Genomic DNA, 21,708 nt, shown 5'->3' on the forward strand with positions numbered 1-21,708 from the left:
GAATGGCTGGAGGCATTGCTAGCATTTAAACTGAGCGCGCCTGAAACCGAAACCGGAAGTTTCGCGATCAGCCACTTTGTGCAGAACAATCAATAGGACAGCTAGGTCCTACAGGAGTGTCCGCTCTTTTTGAATGCCTTTCTCTATGCCACTACTGCCGAGCACGTGGAAGCGCAGAACGAAGGTAATAGATGAGACGTGTGACGAAGAAGGACCTGTGCCCATCCAACTCCATGATGTCCATGCAGCCGGCAACACCACCTGTGCTTTTATGGAGCAACTACCAGAGGACTACAAGTGGCGCCATCTTATATCAGTGTTCTAATCTGGCCGCTATGTAGCTAGCTGCACATGCGTTTCGTAACCTTATTCCAAAAAATGGGGGCGAAATTGATTTTCTGATAGAAAATTTCTAACTTACAGGGAAGTGAAAGCTTTTCAAAATTCGTTATGTATAAATATAGTGCAGCTAAGCTTGTGCGCACAACCTGAACTTTTCCGTCTGGCAGCGTAGCCGGACCTGCAAAACACTTAACGCAATTTTGTAGTCGGGCTGTCAGACAAGTTAATTATTATCGTTTTCTGACCTTGGGTTGATTACTTCTAATCGCTGCATCGTTGAGGTAGCGTGGCCGAGTGGTCTAAGGCGCTGGTTTAAGGCACCAGTCTCTTCGGAGGCGTGGGTTCGAACCCCACCGCTGCCAATAACTTTTGCCTTCTCACTTCACCTATCGGCAAGTACACATTTTTTTAAGTAAGCCCTGTCTACCTGATGCGAGCCTTTCTGGCAGGTAGGGTTTAGTTTTAAAGCGAATGAACCTGCAGCTGGACTGACTGTTTTTTCGTGTATTGTCTTTTCATGGTCCTGTAATCTTGCGTTCATTTCTTTCAAGGTCTGTAAATTGAGGTAGCGCGGCATTTTGGGTACGGAATGGTATGGTATAGCATGGAATGGCATGGCATGACATGGTATGGCTTAGTATGGTATGGTAAGGTATCGTGCTATGAGAGACGCCGTAGGCTAATACGGCTGACAGAGTGCTAACAGTACAGGGCTAACAAGGCTAACATTTCAAAACCACTGTTATGCCGCACCCATTCCACTACCCGCACGATGAAATGATCTAGCTTAACATCTAGAAGATATGGCTAGGAGGCGATCTGCGAACGCTGCTACGCGGGCAACACCAACCATGAAAGGGACCCAGGTAGGATGGTGTCAAAGGTTATGTGCATGAATCAGAATCAAAATGTATTTATTGCACCCTAATGGATACTTGTTGTGGAATCCACTACTCACAGAACTATAAAAAAGAAACCGGGTGCAATGACCCAGTGCACGCGAGCGCATCGAATTTTTGGACGTAATATGGGTCATTTCCTATACTTACTTTACTGCTGCATCTAGGTGGGTTTTGCGCACAACACTTGCTAATACGGGCACCTGTTCTTCTGGGGTGACCCCGACACACAAGTACGCCAGGTGGATCTGGACGCCTGGAGCAACAGTCGTTGCAGGCGCTAGATGCCGGGCGTCTACAAGGGCCAGACACATTGGGCGCTCAAAAGTGGCGCGGTCTGATTGCGGTGTCTTTGCAGCAGGCGATACCAGAAGACACGTAGCCCCAAGACATAGGAGTCGGCTGCTCATGACAGGCCGAGTGCATTGTCTTCAGGGCAGAATCCTGGCCGCCGGAAGGCACGACGCCCCGACGCGACGAGGTTGGCTTCGCGTAGAGCGCCCAGTGCGTCGACTCCAGGCCAGGATGATAGGTTCTTACGCCTGATAAGTGATGACGTGGCATACCTCCGCGACGATGTCGGTTTGGTGGTTGCACGAGATATGAAAATGTCCAAACCGCTGGGAGGCGATTCGCTGTCTCACCAAATGCGTCTTTAGAAGGGGAAGAACACGTCCGGAGACAACTGACGGCCTGAACTGGGAAGGCTCCACCGAGAGAGACAACGCGTGCTTCGCCGTCGTGTTAATAACTCCTTCCTCAGGAGGGGTGCAGGCTGCCGTAGGCCCAAACAATGACTGCTGCTGTTGGTCGTCAGTGATGGCTTGAAGAATCACGGGAATGCTTCAGTGTCACTGTCGCGGGAGTGATGGGCGGTGCATACAGGCCTTGTCGCTAGCAGAATTTTTTTCTGCGCGCCTGTGCACGCGTACCATCTTCTTCTTCTTCTTCACCTCTTTATAATGGCACATGCCCACGGCGTACCATCTAAGTGTGCCGCATCATCTTTGTCGACTACCACCCAGTGGAGGCTGCTCCAAAATGCATTGCAGTAAACACAGCATTTTGCACAAAATTACTCTTAAGATATGTTATTGCAGCAAGAGAAACAAAATTATTCTCAAGATATGTTATTACAGCAAGAAGAAAATCAAGAGGTGTTTGATTTGCTCAGGAACAAAGAAAATATGAAATTGGATTTTGACTGGTATGCGTCTTTAGGAGCCCTGTTCTGCACGAGACATTGTATGTACGTCAGTTGCCTGGAACTATTGCAGCTCATTGCAGTGGTGCCACGCTGGTTTAGTTTGGTTTATTGGGTTTTTAGCGTCCCAAAACAACTCAGGCTATGAAGGACGCCGTAGTGATGGGCTCTGGAAATTTCTTTGGGTTCTTTAACGTGCACCAACATCGCACAGCACACACGCCCCTGGAATTTCGCCTCCATCGAAATTCGACCACCGCGCCTGGGATCAAACCCGCATCTTTCGGGTCAGCAGCCGAGCGCCATAACCACTGAGCCACCGCGGCGACCTAGGAAGGTTGAGATTGGTCGGTTAGGGCAGACCCGGACTACATTTATACATTACTCATTTTATACATATCCTCCCTCTACAAATGTGAAATTTGGTTTTGAAGAATTCGTTTGCTCCCATTTTTTTTTTCGACGAAGTAAGTTTAAGAAATTCATGCGCTACTAGCTACTTAGCGACTTGATTAAAAGACTGAAGCAAGATGGTGTCACTTGGGGTACTCTGGTCATGCGAAGATCGGAGTGAAATATTGTATGAAGAACGCCTGATGCTGTTGGACGATAACAGGTGGGCAGCTAAAGTCCTTAAATACTGCTACAAAATGAGCGTCGACTCACTTTGGCGGGAAAGAACTAGGAAGCTAACCAGTAAGTATGCAGCAAAGAAGGACAAAAAAATAAAGCGCTTTAAGCGGCAGGTAAAAAACGCAGAAGGTAAGAGCTGGATTAATTGAATGGAAATGCTGCCAAATGTAGAACTACAGATCAACTGGAAAAGTCAAATCAGGAAAGAATCGTTGTACGATAACTCAACAGGTTGCCTAAAGAAATATTAAAAAACAGTGCATTGTGGCTACTACCAATACCTCATTTCAAAGGGGACGCTTCTGACTTCTATCTAACCATCCGGATACACGTTTTTTTTCAGTTTTTTTTGTTGCGATTGAGCCCCTGAACACTTCCTGTTTGAAGAGAGAAATAGGGAAAGGCAGGGATGTTAACCAGAAAGGATTCTGTTGGCTACCCTGCACAGGGGAAGGGAATGTGGGTAATTAAAGAGGAAAGAGAGAAGTAAAGGGAAATAATCACAGTCTGTCAATCAAGGCAGTCGCTCTCAAAAAGCGAAAGAGTGCCTTGTAAGCCTTGATGGCAGTTGATTGCTGTGGCCACGGACCGAGGATCTTGGCCTCTGTGAAAGGGCGAGTGTCCAGGCGGTCCAGAGCACATCGCAGCTTATGTCTTTCGGCTACAAAGGCAGGGCACTCACACAAGATATGGGTGATTGTCTCATCACAGGCGCAGTTCACACAAGAAGGGCTGTCGGCCATCGCGATCCGGAAAGCACACTTATTCGTGAAGGCAACACCGAGCCATAGACGACACAGTAGTATTGCTTCACGACGGGCTACATTACACGGAAGACGGAGGCGCAGTCCAGGGTACAATGTCCTGAGGCGACGGTTGCTGGCGGGTCACCTGCACCGGAGTCTTATCAAACACTGAACGGAATCTTTCGCTTGCGGCGCTGCCTTATCAAAACCACCGCGACACGGGTCACCTGAATCAGCATTGTTGCAACCGCTGCGCGACACGCGCCGGCTGCACCAGCGCAAATCATTTGAAACACCGCGCCATTGCTACCGGAAGTGCTCTGGGCTAGTATCATCATCAGCAGTTTTGTTTGTTTACAAACGTCAAAACCTTGCGCACTGGGCGCATTTTTTTTTTTCAGTCCCGGACTGTGTGGGACATGGAGGAAGGAAAACTAAGGAGAGGCCCTTTGTATTCCCAATGCATTGGCGAGAATGTGGCGGAAGTGACGTCAAAATTTAGGCTTAAAAAGTCGGGCCACTAGCAACGTTGTCGTTGTTGCTATAGTGCCTAGAATATTCTAGGCACTATATTGTTGCTAAGAAAACTCGGGCCACTAGCAACGGCGTACGGCGTCGTTAGCGTCGTTGTTGCTAGGGGCCCGAGTGTTTCTCGGTGGCGGTGGACGGACTTTCGGCACGGTGTGTTCGGCCTTGCGTGTTAAAGTCTACATGCCTGGCGTCGTGACTTTACGCACGCATCTAGGATTGCTTTTATATGCGGCAAATAACCGCTCATTTGATATTTTGTTCGTCAAACTTGGTGTCGTTACACGGAGCGATCGATGCATTGAAATGAATCTCGCGAAAAGGTGGCACTCTGGAACCGCGCTTCGACACGCGAAGAAGCGTTGATTGTTTTGATCAGCGAACTTTTGCACCTCACCAAACAGCACAGAAACATGAAGCCGCTCTCGGCGATGCTGAGCTGCGTTTCGAAGGCCGCACGGCGGGTGTACGGTAGCCCGAGGAGGATGGTGAGCGGCGCGCAATGTCGTCTTTCTTCGCCTGGCGTCGGAAAAGGTTCACCGCACCTGTGCGCCGGTCTGTGTCTAGGTGCGTGTTTGCGGGGAGGGAGGTGTAGGAGCGGCGAGCGGCGCGTTTTTTTTTATACCTTTCTTTTACGAAGCGCTTGCGAGCCGCGCGCGTAACCTGCCCCGTAGCTCGGTGGAGAAGACAGATAGTGAGGAAAGCCGAGCCAACTTCCGGTTGCGGGGCGGCTTCAGAAAAAGTGACGTCAGGCCTCTCCTTAGTTCTTTCCTTCCTCCATGGTGTGGGACTACTTGCGGACTCGAGTCCGATATTTATTTTTCTCAGCCAGCCCGAAAGCTCCGCCCACCTGCCAGCATCGCCATAGCAACGCGTTCGTTTTTCGCCTATGGCAGTCCTTGGGGCTGCGGGGAAGGCAGCAGACGACAGCTGCGCGCCGCGCTGCCAGCCATGTTGTGTTAGACTCTGTGTGCATTTTGCGTACTTTTCGTGTTCTTGAAGGACGACATCGTGCGTTAAATTTCACATGAGCTCCGTAGCTGCTCTATGAGCCATCGTAAGACTTTTTGTTCTTGCATCTTCGTTCTATTTTCTTGAAATCCACCGCACACAGACGCGCGTTCGGAGCTGCGAGCGGGTATTGTTTGCTCGAGTCGTCAAGAGGTTCTTGTTCGCTTGTTTTGCGACATGCTGTCTGTGCGCTTACCTGAAAGCATCGCATGTGAACCACTCGTATACTGGAGAAGCTATAGCGCTTGTTGTCAACATTTTTGCGAAGGCTTTCGTCTATCTGCCTATCCGCAACGAGTTGGGCTACATTCTGCTAACTTCGCCGCGAGCAGTAACGGCGAGCACACACTCGAAGCTGAGTTCGTTAATGCACCTACGCCAAGCTGACAGTGCGGTCTTCAAATCGGCTCAGTATCATGAGCGAGCTCACGGCGTTGCTTCGGCGTCGTGGTGCCCATGGCTTGCGTCGTCTGCTAGTAGATGACAGCGTCCAGCTACAGTAACCGAGGGGGAGCCCGGCTCTGGCGGCGAGTCCGAAAGCAGCCTATGGCAAGTAGGTCGTGTGACCATGACGCTGTCTCCTGTCAGAGCGGAAGCCGAGACCTGTCATCAAGTAGTCCGGGACTGGAAAAACAAATGCGCCCACTGGCGCTGGTAGTCGCTCCGAGTGACATGAAGGGGGAAGGATCATAGGCCGTCATTCGTCATGCGTCTTATCTGGGGTGTTCGTTTTGCACTTGCACGTGCTCGGCATTAGTGACAGCTGAATGAGTCGAGAAGAGCGTCTTCTCTACGTTGGGTTATCCCTTATGAAAATGGGTTTTGACTTTCTGGTTTGGTCTTTATGTTTTCCTAATGAGGAACAAGGAACTCAACAGAAACGCAATACCTCATGTGTTTTAGCATCAGTCTAAAACCAGACTTTCAATTGGCATTTCACACACTTTTTTCTTGTTGTGAAAATCTAAGAATTTTCTTTTGAGTTGCTAATGTGTAAACACAGGATGTGAAAAGTCAACAGAAAGTCCGATGTGTTTTCCCCATCATGTATGAGAGCACTTGCTGTGTGTTTCAACATGTGAAAACTGAGCAGTTCAATACGGAAAGGAACTTAGCAACGATTACTGCATGCAATGCATTTGCATCCCTATTACTGCTTGACGATTTCTGGAGCATGTACGTACTTAAGAAAGCATATGTCACTACATATGATTTTAAAAACAGTTAATGTCGCGCATATGCTGGTCATGACAGTATGAGGCATTCCTTGGTCACGACAGTATGACGTATTAAAGGCTTTCGCCTTAAAATACGCCCGTGTGCTGTGCGATGTCAGTGCATGCACGTTAATAATCCCCAGCTAGGTGGTCGGAATTATTCGGGAAACCTTCACTACGGCACGTCTTTCTCTCTTTCTTATTTCTCTTAAGGCGCGGTTCAGGGGACCGACTTTCTCCTTTTTACTATATTTTTACTTCTAAAGGCTACGTTTCAACGTTGCCGCCGGACGCCCCCTCGTCAGTTTTTTTTTCCTCCTCGGCGGTAGCAATGTCCATGACGTGAGGGGGGGGGGGGGGGGGGGGGGCACGGTCGCTGCGCTGCGCATCCAAGCCACAAGCATCCAAAGCGGTCCAAGGAACCGGTCTGGCGCTCCCCCACCGCCTTTCTTCCCCGATTAGAAACGCCTAGCAGCCTTTTTTCTCCCTCTGAGAGCCTCCTCGGTACGATGCATGTTTTGCCCACCAAACCAGAAACACGTGCGCTGATGACGTAGGACGGGAGAGGTCTATTCGGAGTGGCGCCGCACGAGGGTTGCGAGCGTTTTGAGCGACGGCGTTGAGTCTCTTTGTGAAACACGTAGTAACCACGCGGGCAGCAAATATTCGTGTGCCTATTTTTGAGTTGCTTCGTGCACTAAAAGTGTAACATGACTCGCATATTAGTAAAGTGGACGAGTGAACGCAAATGGGACGTGTACCCGGTATGCTCTCTAGTCGACGCCAACCTCGGGATGCGTCTCCTCACGGAGCCGAACGCCATCAACGATCTGCGCGGCAAAATAACGGACGTTTTGTGGAAGACTGGTGAGCCGCCCTCATCAGCGGAACTGTTATACTTCGGTAAGTGTCATTAGTCACGAAATCATTTGTGCGTACGGTGGTTGGGGTTATTATGCGCATAATCTGGAAATTATACTGCACAAGTACGGGAAAAAGAATGGAGCGGCGCCGGGGCAAACTGGCAGCGGAATGGCAAATGAAGAACTGTTCGAATTTCGTCGCACCTGAAAATAACTTGGGTATGTGCCTTTAGTAATGATAGCGTGTGTGACCCCTGGGCGTGTATTGTGCGATTATATGGAAATTGTGCACTCAGGCGAGCGGACGAACGTCGCGACGGCGGGTCCCGCCGCGCCTGCGGAGGACTTCGGTATGGACTAGGATTTGAAGCGCAGTCCTCTCGCACATGAGGCAGCTACTCTACCTCTATGCCATCGCTGCAAAGGGTGCACTGCTTATAATGTAATAGTTTTTGGCTCACTGAATGTATCAGTTGTGAGAGGATTAGCCCTGCTAAATTGCAGTAAACTGGAGTGGTGGGAATATTCTTCAGTGAAGCTGAATGTGTAGTGCTGAAATTCTACCCTTGTTGGATGTTTGGGTTATAAAGCTGGTTTATGGGAAACTCCAAATTCTTGTACAACGTATACTTTGGTTGTTAGCACTTTACAAACTGTTTGTCATCTTCACTGCTTTGGCCATTCATGGTTGTAGTACGGATATACTGAGGGATCATATATGAATGTCCTATGCATGCATGCATGCCTAATAAGAATGAGCAGATAAGACAGGTTTCTTTGCCCTTTTCGAAGGATCATGGGCTTCGTTTTCATGTGCTTGAAATTTATAAGTTCTGTTTATTGCAGTACTACACGCAGTAATAAAAACCGACTTCTTCTGGTGTTTTTCAGGGTACACCTGTGCCCACTTTGAAACAACAACACTTCATATGAAGAACAGCCTGTCTTCTATGCTGTGCAGGGAAATAAAGTGAGTTTATTTCCTTGCACAGCGTACAAGACAAGCTGCTGTATGCACGGCATTGAAGACTGGCTGCAGCTTATTGGAAATAAAAGTACACTTTCCCAAATATTCAACGTCTGTTTCTGCCTTGCATCTGCATAAAAATATCGTCACCAACTGCTTGTAGTGTCAGCATCCAGAAACCAAAAAAATACACACAGCTGATTTTCTGGTGAAAAGCACCAGACACTCACTGGCCGGTACCCATTAAGAACTCAGAAGAAATTCTCACATCAAACGCCACCCAGAAAAACGGCGGCGAACTTTCTTTAGAAACGCAGAAGAAACTCAGAAGAAAATGCATTAGAAACTCTCAAGACATTCTGGTGACTCTGTTGTGAAAGAGCAACAGCTTCTCATCAGACACACAATCAAAATTTTCTTAAGGGATAGTGCCTAGTATATTCTAGGCACTATAGTTGGGTGCAGTAACCGAGTTTGACACAGGAGCGGCCATCTTGGGAACGGCATGGAACGATTTCCGGACGAAAAAATGACGACTACATCCGGGGGCGTTTGTTTGGCTATAGTGCCTAGAATATACTATAGTTGGGCGGCCAGCAGTGAAAAACTGGAGCGGACACTTAAAGGGGTTGTGAAAAGAAAGTGAAGCCGCCCGATTTTAGTTTTTACTGCTTCCATAAACATCAGACATACTGATTCCGAAATATTTCGGCTCAACATTGAGCCTGCATTTAGTAAAGCCGCTTCTAAATCGCTGCCTTTTTGCGCTCATGAAACGACCATGCGATGCCGTCGGCCGGCACATGCATAACTCGACTACGCCATCTTAAGATCTTTAGAAACGTAGAGATATCTTTTGTTTGGCCTAAAATAACAGCTTTATAAAAAATTGAGAAAGAAAAACAAAGTTTTCCCGTTATTTTCACACGTAATTGTAATCCGTTAAGCTGCACACGTGCTAATTGATCGATCGCTGACCTGGGACCGGCTTCGGTTTCGGTTCTGCTTCTCTATCCTCCGTGGCTCCAGTATCACTGGCTCGATATAGCCTTGCTTACGTGAACCTATCTAGGTGGTGTTTCTTGACAGCGGTGGTTTGAGTCAGAGAATCGAGCTGAGCAGGGTCAGCTCATCTCGACGACTCTCTGTTTACATGAACTCGATACGAACGAGTCAGCTTTCGTGGCGGGCCTAGTCTGGGAGTCTCTGAGAGCTCCTTGTAGGTGATGAGGGGGTCCTTGTCTCCAGGTAGCGGGGCCTCTATGGCCGCTCGGGTGTATACATCTCGAGCGAGGCGATGGGCAGCCTCATTGCCTGGTATACCCTCATGAGTTGGAACCCAGATGACTGAAACCTCCCGGTTTAGCGGGTGCTTCCTCAGTAGACTGGCCGCCTGCCTTGAAATTAGGCCTTTGCCGAAGTTCCTAACAGCCGCCTTAGTGTCTGAGAGAATAGTTTTGGCTCTGGTACCTGTACAAGCTAGCGCTATCGCAGCCTCTTCAGCTATTAAATCGTTACGCGTATTAATGGAATTAATTACCTTCTGGGAGTGGTTCCCATCTACCACCGCTATGATTGCGGCCCTTTCTAGCCCTCAGGCAGCATGGCAATAGGCTGATTCCTGAGGAGGGTCTTTCATTAGTTTACTTTGAATAAATTTTGCTCTATGCCCTCTTCGTTCCTTATCATGGATAGGGTGCATATTCTTAAGCATCGGTGCCATTTTGAATAGTTTTCGTGTTTCATGTTCCAGGGCTTCAGCGACATAGGGTGGCTCTCCTGACGGAAGCCGTAGTTCTTGTAGTATTTTTCGGTCCCCTACAGTGGAGTTGAGCCGCCAGATCTGCGCCTCCCTGTCCGCTTTGGCAATCTATTCCCAGGTATTATGCATTCCCACAGCTAGAAGCTTCTCTGTCGAGGAGTCGGGGGGATGCCTAAAGCCCTTTTGAATGTCGTTCTGATCATTATGTCGAAATGCTCCACTTCTCCAGGATTCAGATTCAGAAAGGGGGTGTCATGAGCTATCCTGCTGATTATAAAGGCATGAACCAGCCTTATCAGGCAAGGTTCTCTGAGGCCTTTGTTCCTGGGGGAGATTCGCCTGAATGTCCTCGTTACTTGGTCGATATACGTCTGAAGCTTTTTGAGGATAGTAGTGTTTTTGCCATTGGACTGTAGGAAATACCCCAGAATCCTAATGGTGCTGACTCTCGGTACCTTGCTCGCTCCCATGTATACCTCCACTGGTTTATGTAGGTGCGGTAGGCGGGATTCTCGGGTTACCTGGAATTGAATGTAAAACATTTTATTCCCCGGAAAGAATGGCTGGAGGCATTGCTAGCATTCAAAGTGAGCGCGCCTGTAACCGAAACCGGAAGTTTCGCGATCAGCCACTTTGTGCGGAACAATCAATAGGCCAGCTAGGTCCTACAGGAGTGTCCGCTCTTTTTGAATGCCTTTCTCTATGCCACTACTGCCGAGCACGTGGAAGCGCAGAACGAAGGTAATAGATGAGACGTGTGACGAAGAAGGACCTGTGCCCATCCAACTCCATGATGTCCCTGCAGCCGGCAACACCACCTGTGCTTTTATGGAGCAACTACCAGAGGACTACAAGTGGCGCCATCTTATATCAGTGTTCTAATCTGGCCGCTATGTAGCTAGCTGCACATGCGTTTCGTAACCTTATTCCAAAAAATGGGGGCGAAATTGATTTTCTGATAGAAAATTTCTAACTTACAGGGAAGTGAAAGCTTTTCAAAATTCGTTATGTATAAATATAGTGCAGCTAAGCTTGTGCGCACAACCTGAACTTTTCCGTCTGGCAGCGTAGCCGGACCTGCAAAACACTTAACGCAATTTTGTAGCCAGGCTGTCAGACAAGTTAATTACTATCGTTTTGTGACCTTTGGTTCATTACTTCTAAACGCTGGATCGTTGAGGTAGCGTGGCCGAGTGGTCTAAGGCGCTGGTTTAAGGCACCAGTCTCTTCGGAGGCGTGGGTTCGAACCCCACCGCTGCCAATAACTTTTTGCCTTCTCACTTCACCTATGTGCAAGTACACATTTTTTTTAAGTAAGCCCTGTCTAGCTGATGCGAGCCTTTCTGGCAGGAAGGGTTTAGTTTTAAAGTGAATGAACCTGCAGCGGGACTGGCTGTTTTTCGTGTATTGTCTTTTCATGGTCCTGTAATCTTGCGTTCATTTCTTTAAAGGTCTGTAAATTGAGGTAGCGCGGCATTTTGGGTACGGAATTGTATGGTATGGCATGGAATGGCATGGCATGACATGGTATGGCTTAGTATGGTATGGTATGGTATGGTATGGTATGGTATGGTATGGTATGGTATGGTAGGTATGGTATGGTATGGTATGGTAAGGTAAGGTATGGTATCGTGCTATGAGAGACGCCGTAGGCTAATACGGCTGACAGAGTGCTAACAGTACAGGGCTAACAAGGCTAACATTTGAAACCACTGTTATGCCGCACCCATTCCCCTACCCGCACGACGAAATGATCTAGCTTAACATCTAGAAGATATGACTAGGAGGCGATCTTCGAACGCTGCTACACGGGCAACACCAACCATGAAAGGGACCCAAGTAGGATGGTGTCAAAGGTTATGTGCATGAATCAGAATCAAAATGTATTTATTGCACCCTACTGGATACTTGTTGTGGAATCCACTACTCACAGAACTATAAAAAGAAAACCGGGTGCAATGACCCAGTGCACGCGAGCGCATCGAATTTTTAGGACCTAATGTGGGCCATATCCTATACTTACTTTACTGCTGCATCTAGAAGGGTTTTGCGCACAACACTTGCTAATACGGGCACCTGTTCTTCTGGGGTGACCCCGACACACAAGTACGCCCGGTGGATCTGGACGCCTGGAGAAACAGTCGTTGCAGGCGCTAGATGCCGGGCGTCTACAAGGGCCAGACACATTGGGCGCTCAACAGTGGCGCGGTCTGATTGCGGTGTCTTTGCAGCAGGCGATACCAGAAGACACGTAGCCCCAAGACATACGAGTCGGCTGCTCATGACAGGCCGAGTGCATTGTCTTCAGGGCAGAATCTTGGCCGCCAGAAGGTACGACGCCCCGACGCGACGAGGTTGGCTTCGCGTAGAGCGCCCAGTGCGTCGACTCCAGGCCAGGATCATAGGTTCTTACGCCTGATAAGTGATGACGTGGCATACCTCCGCGACGATGTCGGTTTGGTGGTTGCACGAGATATGAAAATGTCCAAACCGCTGGGAGGCGATTCGCTGTCTCACCAAATGCCTCGTTAGATGGGGAAGAACACGTCCGGAGACAACCGACGGCCTGAACTGGGAAGGCTCCACCGAGAGAGACAACGCGCGCTTCGCCGTCGTGTTAGTAACTCCTTGCTCAGGAGGGGTGCAGGCTGTCGTAGGCCCAAACAATGACTGCTGCTGTTGGTCGCAGTGATGGCTTGAAGAATCACGGGAATGCTTCAGTTCACTGTCGCGGGAGTGATGGGCGGTGCATACAGGCGTTGTCGCTAGCAGAATTTTTCTTGCTCGCCTGTGCACGCGTACCATCTAAGCGTGCCGCATCATCTTTGTCGACTACCACCCAGTGGAGGCTGCTGCAAACTGCATTGCAATAAATTAAGCATTTTGCACAAATTACTCTTAAGATATGTTATTGCAGCAAGAGAAACAAAATTATTCTCAAGATATGTTATTACAGCAAGAAGAAAATCAAGAGGTGTTTGATTTGCTCAGGAACAAAGAAAATATGAAATTGGATTTTGACTGGTATGCGTCTTTAGGAGCCCTGTTCTGCACGAGACATTGTATGTACGTCAGTTGCCTGGAACTATTGCAGCCCATTGCAGTGGTGCCACGCTGGTTTAGTTTGGTTTATTGGGGTTCAACGTCCCAAAACAACTCAGGCTATGAAGGACGCCGTAGTGATGGGCTCTGGAAATTTCTTTGGGTTCTTTAACGTGCACTGACATCGCACAATACGCAGGCCGCAGGCACAGTAAGCAGGTGCGCGGTTAAAACAAATTCAATAGCATCGCCTCCGTAAGACTTTATAATGAGCCGAGTTTTATCGATCTTGTTTTGTGCATTCGCTAAAGGAATTCGCTCCGTTCGCAGTCAAAACAGAATCTATTGAATTCTCTCGGTAGGAATTCTTAGTGAGCTAAATTTTATACGGATTGTTCACTGTCTTCAGTATATCAATTCGCACTGTTCGCGGTAAAAACGCGGTAAAATTTTGAACCAAACTGCCCATCAGCAAGCTAGAAATAATTCAGGGCAAGCATACAGTATTACATTTTCAAAAAGCACTGCTGAATCAACGCCTGATCTGGCGAAAAGGTTTAACAGAACTCAGCGGCTCATATATATTCGTTTCCTTTTTTGAGTAAAAAATGACCTCATTGACGTTACGATTACTTGAAATCTCCAGAAACGGGATGAACAAAGCATACAAATATCTGTAAACGGATATTTTTCCTCGATGAACAGCAAAATATAATCAGCTCTCACTACTCACTAATGAGCACGAATAGGAGTAGCCTTGTTCATCGCCGATCATATTGCATTTGCAATTTTTCGAGTTCTTTTTGATTTGGGTCTGTATTAATTGTTTCCTATTTTTTTCTTTAGCGAAAAAATAGGCCTTCTTCCCGTAATGTCCAGTATATAGCATAAACGCTGTGCAGGTGTTCTTCCACGAACAATGTTTGTGGACCAAGCACACGACGCACTGTGGGACAGTAATTCAGCGCGGTATTAGCAGAACCTGTCAAAAACTTCGTAAGTCACCTTTCCTGCATAGCAAAAACACTTTTACCGCGGCGTTGCGACCAGCTAGGGTCGGGAGTTGGGTGCAGCACTGATGACTGGCAAAGCTGGGTTTCACCCTTCCATCAGGACTGCAGCGGTGGGAGGGTGCATTTCACCTGGGAAGAAATGGTTTGGCAGAGGTGCGCCAATTCCTTTATCGCATCAACGCAAGGCAGAAGCGTGCACAAAAGGCGCGCACCAATTTTCTGACAATATCTTTCTCCAGCGCTGCACCCGCTTTGTGCCCCCCTCCCCAAAAAAAAGAAAGAAAAAAATTCGCCTGAATGATAAACACCCCTTCCGCTGTAAAGAGAAACTGACGTGTTTTTGACTTCGCTGGTGTCAGTATATATAAATTAATAAATATTGTTTGTTCGATTCAATATTGTTGCGGTTCCCAGATTTCGCAACAGACCAGTTGTAACGCCTACAAGTCGACTTCACTGTATGGCGCGAATTCCTGTACCATGTTAGCATGGCCCCACCTTGAGTATTTACTCGTTAGGAACAACGCTGGCTTTTCTAGTCCGAGCAGATGTGTGCGCGCTGCCTACGGACGCCTTCCGCACAGTATGATAGTCGATCCCCGACTCAAGGACGCTGAACCAGACGTTGTCTTCTCGAGGGAGGGAGACGCGTACGTGGACCACGTTCGTAAAAATGCCAGCACTGCTCCTAATTATGAGTCCTGCCACGCCATAGAGTTTCTTACTATTACCTAGAGGGAAAGCTGGCAGCCCGTCTATGGGAGTTTGCATGACGACTCCTCGAGACCACTTCAGCAACTTTTCTAGATAAAGACAGTTGGGAAACTGCGCCGGCGAGCCAGGGAGCGGAGCGGCCCCACGCGATCGCCGTCTAGGCGGTGGCGCTGCGGTCGCTTTAGGATGAACGCGTCGTCTGCTACTCCCAGCTTGAGGAGCGTCGGAAGGAGATGGAGATGGCTCGCGTCCGTTAAAAAAACAACGTATTTAAGGAATATTACCCACCCGAGGAATATTATCAACATAAACTACGAGGAGGCAAGCGGGCAAGCGGTACGTCATGTTTCTCTAAACCGCGGAAAGAGGGGCTTCCAGTTTTTTCCGATATTTACAGCCAAAAGCTCAACCTCGAGCATCCTGCCCTCACGTACCCGAAACGTGGAGCGCACGCGGACTTCGCAATTCGTAGATGAGCGCGGCTAGAAGCAGCCGCCCCCGGCGCAGACGATGCGAGGCGCGAACTAACGTTAATCATTCGCACAGCAAACAGTGACCAAGCGCAGTCAATGAACGCCGCGGCGGTGAAGAGAAATCGTGGCCTCTGAGATCAAGCGCTGTGTTAAAGGACCGATGCTGGAGCTGGTCACGGAGGCCACGGAAAACAAACGCGGTACACCCACCACCCAAGAGATGGCGCTCGCATCTCTTTGAGATGAAATCGGCGACAGAAAGGGGCCGCATACCCGGAGAGAGTTTTCCAACTGTCTTTATCTAGAAACGTTGACTTCAGCCACTATGGGCGCTCAAAGCATCATGGAGCGGTGAGCTACTTGTTGCGAAACTGCAACTTTTGGCCAAAAAATAATAGAAAAATAAAGCTGTTTGATAACTACAAACGTCCTAACATTCAATATCTTGTCCAATGATTGCAACAAACGAGCAGAAAAGCATTTAAGTGCAAAGTTTGCCCAAAATAAGAGACGACTCGCTCTCAAGTAGTGAACACTATAAAAACTAATATTTCGTAAATAGCAGGCGCACTTTTAAAAGTAAATATGTTTTCAAAAAAGATGCTGTTGCTTAATTACTATAAGAGGTTTTTTAATGACATTTCGGAAAAGTGAAACCTTTTATTGGCGTCGTGCGTCGTCGCGTTTTCACTACTATGGGGTTTGCCCACTGCATTCGCGCGAAAGTCGTCTGCGCACACACGAACAGCGTTTTCGGAATGAAACGTCTTAGTAGTGCCACTTCATGTTCCCAAAAAATTATGACTGTGCCGCAACAAGTAGCTCACCGCCCCATGATGCTTTGGGCGTCCATGGTGGCTGAAGTGCTGCGCCGCCAGGTTTCCCTCTAGTTAATAGTAAGAAACTCTATGTGCCACGGAAAAGGAATTTCTGCACCCCAATGTAGTAGTAGTAGAAAACTTTTATTTAGATCTTTTAAGAGATTCGCGGAGTCGAAGCCTCCGTCGTCTTTCGTGGCGCCGGCGACTTGAGGCTTCTCTTCAGCAAGGTTGGGCCCCTAGTCCAGGGCTCCACTGAGTCGCGCTGCATCAGTAGCGTGCCGCACTAAGGCCCTTTGGGCCGCGAGCTCGCTGCTGGTGAGCCGGCTCTCCCATTGCTCCGCACTCGGGAATTCGTGTTGGTGGAATGCTTTATTTCGTTCGCACTCCCATGTGATGTGGTATAGTGTGGGTGTGTCGCCGCACCAGGGGCAGTTTGCTCTGTATTGTGTTGGTGACATCTTGTTATAGATGTACAAGTTGGGGAAGGAGTTTGTTTGTAGCCTACGCCAGCCGACTGCTTCCTCCCTCGTGAGGGCTTTGTGTGGTGGTGGGTACTTGAATCTAGTCCCTCTGTATAGTTGTAATGTCTCTGTGTATCCCCCCTCGCATGCTAGTAGCTGAGCTCCAGAACATCTGACATGCCTGCTCGGTGTGTAAGCCCTCGAGCTAGGCTGTCTGCTGTTTCGTTCCCCGCTACGCCTGCGTGGCCTGGGACCCAGATTATGTGTTGTATGGGTGTCTTCTCAGCAGAGGCTGCTGCCCCACTGATTATCCTGAGGGCCATGCCGCTAATTCTGCCCTTCGTATAGTTTTTACACGTGTCTTTCGAGTCTGTTAAGATGTTTAGGGATCGACCTTTCCTATAGCCTTCTGCTACCGCCAGCGCGACGGCAATTTCCTCGGCCTCCGTTATGCCCACGACATCCACTGAGGCGCATGTGGCCATGTCTCCTGTGCTATTAACTACCACCGTAGCGGCTAAGCGCTTCCCTGCATGTACGTACATGGAGGCGTCCGTATAGACTGTGTTCTCTGATCGGCCTAGCCTCCTTTCTATCTGCTCGGCCCTTGCTTTTCGTCTGCCCTCGTGTAGGTTAGGATCCATGTTTTTAGGCAGGGGTCCTACATTAAAGGTCTTTCTAAGGTCGTCCGGTACGTCCGCGTATATGTCTATGAGTCCGCACGTGTTCCGACCCAACCTTCTCAGGAGCGCCCTTCCCGTAGAGGAGCCTCTGAGTCTGATGAGTTGTGCCCCCAATTGAGCCTCGGCAAGCTCATCGAAGGTATTGCTGATTCCGAGTTGGAGTAGCTTCTCGTTTGATGCGTTTCTGGGCAGGTGTAGAGCAATCTTGTATGCCTTCCTGAGAATACAGTCGGCTTGCTCTCGCTCCGCCTTTGTTGTTGCGTGGTAGGGCAAGGAGTACATAACTCTGCTAACGATTAGGCTGTTGACGAGTTTGAGGGTATCTTCTTCTTTCATCCCGTACCTTCTCTGAGAGACTCTACTGATCATTCTGCCAACCTGCTCCGCGGCTCTTCTCAACAGGCTGATGGTATGGCTGCATTTTCGGCTGCTCTGCAGCCACATGCCTAGGATTCGTACCATGTTCTGTTCTTGGATCAGTTGCCCCTCTAGAACTACTTCCAGCGAGGCTTTGGTAGGATTTCTTCCGATCCTGATGATTTCCGACTTCTCCGTCGAACATCTGAGGCCTCTCTCCCAGACGTAGGTCTCTACGCAGGTCGCAGCTTCTTGTAGTCTGTCTTGCTTCTCCCCTAACGATCCTTGGGTGACCCACACCGTGATGTCGTCGACATATATCGCGTGTTGGATGCCCGGGATTTCCTTGAGTCGTCTTGCTAGCCCGATCATCGCCATATTGAACAGGACGGGCGATATCACGGAGCGCCTTGGGGTGTTCCTTTGCAAGGCGTGGTGAAGACGTCGCTTCTCAGCTCGCCTAGTCCCACGGTCGCTGTTCTGTCGCTCAGGAAGGCCCTGATGTAGTCGTGGGTTCTTCCCCCGCAGTTGGTGTTGTTGATGCCTTCCATGATGGCGGCTTGGCTCACGTTGTCGAAGGCTCCCTTTATGTCGAGGGCCATGACAACGTTTTTGCCACTTCTCGGCATTTTCTCGAGTACTTCCTCCTTGAGTTGGAGTAGTACGTCCTGCGTAGGCAGGTGGGCTCTGAACCCGTACATGCTGTCTGGGTACAGTTGGTTCTTCTCTAGGTGCGACTGGATCCTTTTTGTGATTACTTTCTCGTACATCTTGCCCAGGCACGACGTGAGGGAGATCGGCCTGAGGTTCTCGACCTGGAGTTTCTTGCCTGGCTTCGGGATCATTACCACTACCGCGTGTTTCCACTCGGCCGGCACTGTTCCTTCTTGCCAGAGCTTGTTGAAGTAGGCTGTGAGCTGATCTATGGCTCCATCGCTGAGGTTTCTTATGAGCGAGTTCTTGATTCTGTCCGCCCCCGCTGCTGTGTTTTTTGTTGCCGTCCTGATCGCCTCGACGACTTCCTCTCTCGTTATGGGCCGATCCATGGTTGGATTCTCTTCGCCCTGGTAGTCTTCTTGGTAGCTTTCGACCTGGTCTCTGCCGTAGCATTTGACCCGGACTTCCTCGAGTAGCTGTTCGTCCGTGCCCGTGTACTGGTGCACCAGCCTCTGAATCGATTTGCCGCTTTCTGATTTGTTCTTGCTCGGGTCCATGAGGGACCTGAGGATCTGCCACGTCCTGGCCGTGCTGAGGGTGCCGTTCAGCGCGTTGCTGAATTGCTGCCATCCTTGCCTAGCCAGCTGCGTTGCATACTCCTCCGCTTGTTTAGTTATTTCGGCTATTTTAATCTTTAGCTTCCTATTGAACTTCTGTCTTTTCCAATGCTTGGTGAGCCCGCGTCTCGCCTCCCATAGCTTGAGGAGCCGCTTGTCCATCTCCGGAGTTTGTTCGGTTCTATCCACCTCTTTAGTATAGAGTTCTTGGATCTGTCTGAGTTGCTGGCTCCACTCCTCCGCAGATACAATGTCGCCCTTGATCTGCTTGCAGTGTGCTCTGAAGGCGTCCCAGTCCGTTAGGCGGACCTTGCCTATTTTCCGCTTGATATTGTTTGCGGTTGTGCTGATCCTTATTATGTGGTGGTCGCTTCCAAGGTTCTCGAGCAGGTTCTCCCATTCTGCTTGTCTGGCGCCCCTTACGAAGGTTAAGTCAGGGCACGTGTCTGGACTGACGCTGTTCCCCTGTCTAGTTGGGTGATGTTCGTCGGTTAGCAATTCGCACTCTGCCTGTTCTGCTGCAGCGCAAATGCCACGTCCCTTCTTGTCGTCTTTATTGTAGCCCCACCTCGGGCTCTTGGCGTTGAAATCACCTGCTATTACTAGGGTGTTGTTCCCCGCTAACTTTTTCGCCTCCGTAAAGAGCCTAATAAAGTCCCCATCTTTCTGTCTGGGCGGGCTGTATAGGTTTATAATATAAGTGCTTTTAGATCGTGCTTTCTTTTTGGGGATTATCTCCGTGATCACGTGTTCGATCCGGGTGTCCTCTATTTCGTTATGTGCTATGGCTACTACTTGTTTGCTAATGAGAGTTGCCGTACGGCCATTTTCCTGACACGTGTAGCCCCTAAGTGTAGGGGTGCAGTTTGTTTCCTGTAGCATAATTACGTCTGGTGGGGTTCCTCTGGCATAGATGAATTGCTGCAGGAGGCCTTGTTTTTGCCTGTACCCCCTACAGTTCCACTGCCACAGCTCTAATTGTTGGAGGCGTTCTGCCATGATGGGTTACCATTATTTGCGTTGGGGGTTTCTGTGCCGAACCTGCGTTCGTTAAGTAGTCTGTCTCTAGCATCATTGGTTATTCTGTGTGTGTTTTGGCTCTTGATGTGCGTCCTGACATTCTGTTCTAACAGGGCAAACTTTTGTTGTCCCTGCTGCATTTCGCTTTTTAACTGCTGCATCTGCTTGCATCTGCCTCTGCATGTTCATCATGAAGGTTTTAAGCTCATCGTTGGAGGTCCCTCCCTCGTGGTGTTGTTGCCCCGTCTCCATCGCCCTAGGCGGTGCATAGCCTGTCCTCGATTCACGTAGTTCTCTGATTACCTCGCTTAGCTGCTTCCTAAGCTGCTCAAGTTCACGTTTAAGTGTCTTATTTTCCTCCGCTAGCTGTTTCTCGCGTGCGGTTTGTGTGTTGTTTGTGTTCGAGTGCGGAGCAAAGAGTGATTTGGGAGGGCCGTCTCCCCAGCTCACCTTAACGCCGCCGCTCTTCTTCTTTTGCTGTTGCTGCCCTTGCGTCTGCTTCTGCTGTTGCTTGCCGTTGCCGCCCAAGGGTGGGAAGGACTCGTCCCTTTCGGATCCCCGGCTCTGGCTCCGGTTCCGGCTGCCCCCGCGGCTGCTCCGGCCCGACTCCTGACTCTCGTCACGGAACCATCTTGGTTTTCTTCCCCGGCTGCGGCCCCGGCTACGGCGTTGCTGCTGCAGGGGGCCCCACCGCAGCTCGCTCGCCGACTTGAGTCGCTGTTTGCAGTCTCTCCTGCCCGCCACGTGGTCGCCGCAACACAGCAGGCATTTGGGTGTGCATTGGTGGTCTGCCGCCGGGTTCTGGAGTCCGCACTGTCTGCAGGCCCTAGTCTCCGGATTCGGGCAGACGTCCATTCGGTGCCCCTGTTGGCCGCAGGTGTAGCATACCTGCCTCGTGGGCCGGTACGGGTAGCACCAAAATTCTCCGCTGTGGTAGAGAACTTGCTTCGGGAGGGTGGGGCCGTCGAAGGTGATGATGGCCGTGCTGGATCTCCCGAGCATTCTGGCTGTTAGGATCTTCACGCCTTGCGTGCGAACTCTGAGGCTTGCCTTGAGTTCCTCGGGCGAAGTCTCCGGATCCACTCCGTGGATCACCCCACGTAGCGTGCCTTCCGGCGCCGCCACGTGTGCGTTTACGGCGTAGTTCTTGCCTCCGAAGCTCAGCTGCTTGATGCGCATAATCTTCTTGGCCGCTTCTTCGTTGCTGGTGCTCACAATTATGATGTTTGATCCATTGCGCAGCCGGATGATCAGGTCTTCTTCCTTACATCCCCGCTCGGTAGCCGCGACTACCGCCCGCGCCACGTGGTGTTGGTGCAAGTCTCTGACTGCGAGTCCTCTCGGCCGGAGGACGATTTTAAAGTCGTCTCTGGGGAGCGGAGGCAGGCGTCGCCTCGGCGCTCCCTCCCTCTCCTTCTTCTCCGCCGCAGCTGGCGCGCCAGCTGCGTTCTTCGTCGCCCCTGAAGAAGGCGCGCAATCTAGGCCGTTTCCCGCCAAAACTTGCTGCTTGCCGCCGCCATCTTGGCGTTTCCTTTGTTTCTTCGACATGGCGACTATCCAGTCGTCTTCTTTTTCTCTGTCGATTCCGCTTACTTGTGAGCGTTGGATCGGTGAGGTGCTGCTTCCCGGGGCTTGGATCCCTGCTGCAGCGAGGCCGTTTCGGTCTTGCTGCATGTGG

General features: G+C 49.8%; 2 non-coding genes across 2 annotated transcripts; both read left to right on the forward strand.

Moving 5' to 3' along the window:
* The first annotated feature begins 622 nt into the window (after nucleotides 1-622).
* Nucleotides 623-704, forward strand: TRNAL-AAG (transfer RNA leucine (anticodon AAG)). The gene has a single exon. It is a non-coding gene; the product is annotated as a tRNA-Leu (tRNA).
* A 10,647-nt stretch (nucleotides 705-11,351) lies between these two features.
* On the forward strand, nucleotides 11,352-11,433 carry TRNAL-AAG (transfer RNA leucine (anticodon AAG)). The gene has a single exon. It is a non-coding gene; the product is annotated as a tRNA-Leu (tRNA).
* The last annotated feature ends 10,275 nt before the right edge of the window (nucleotides 11,434-21,708 follow it).

The sequence above is a fragment of the Amblyomma mixtum genome, chromosome 3 (assembly GCF_055824585.1).
Source record: "Amblyomma mixtum isolate Tamu chromosome 3, ASM5582458v1, whole genome shotgun sequence".
NCBI lineage: Eukaryota > Metazoa > Arthropoda > Arachnida > Ixodida > Ixodidae > Amblyomma > Amblyomma mixtum.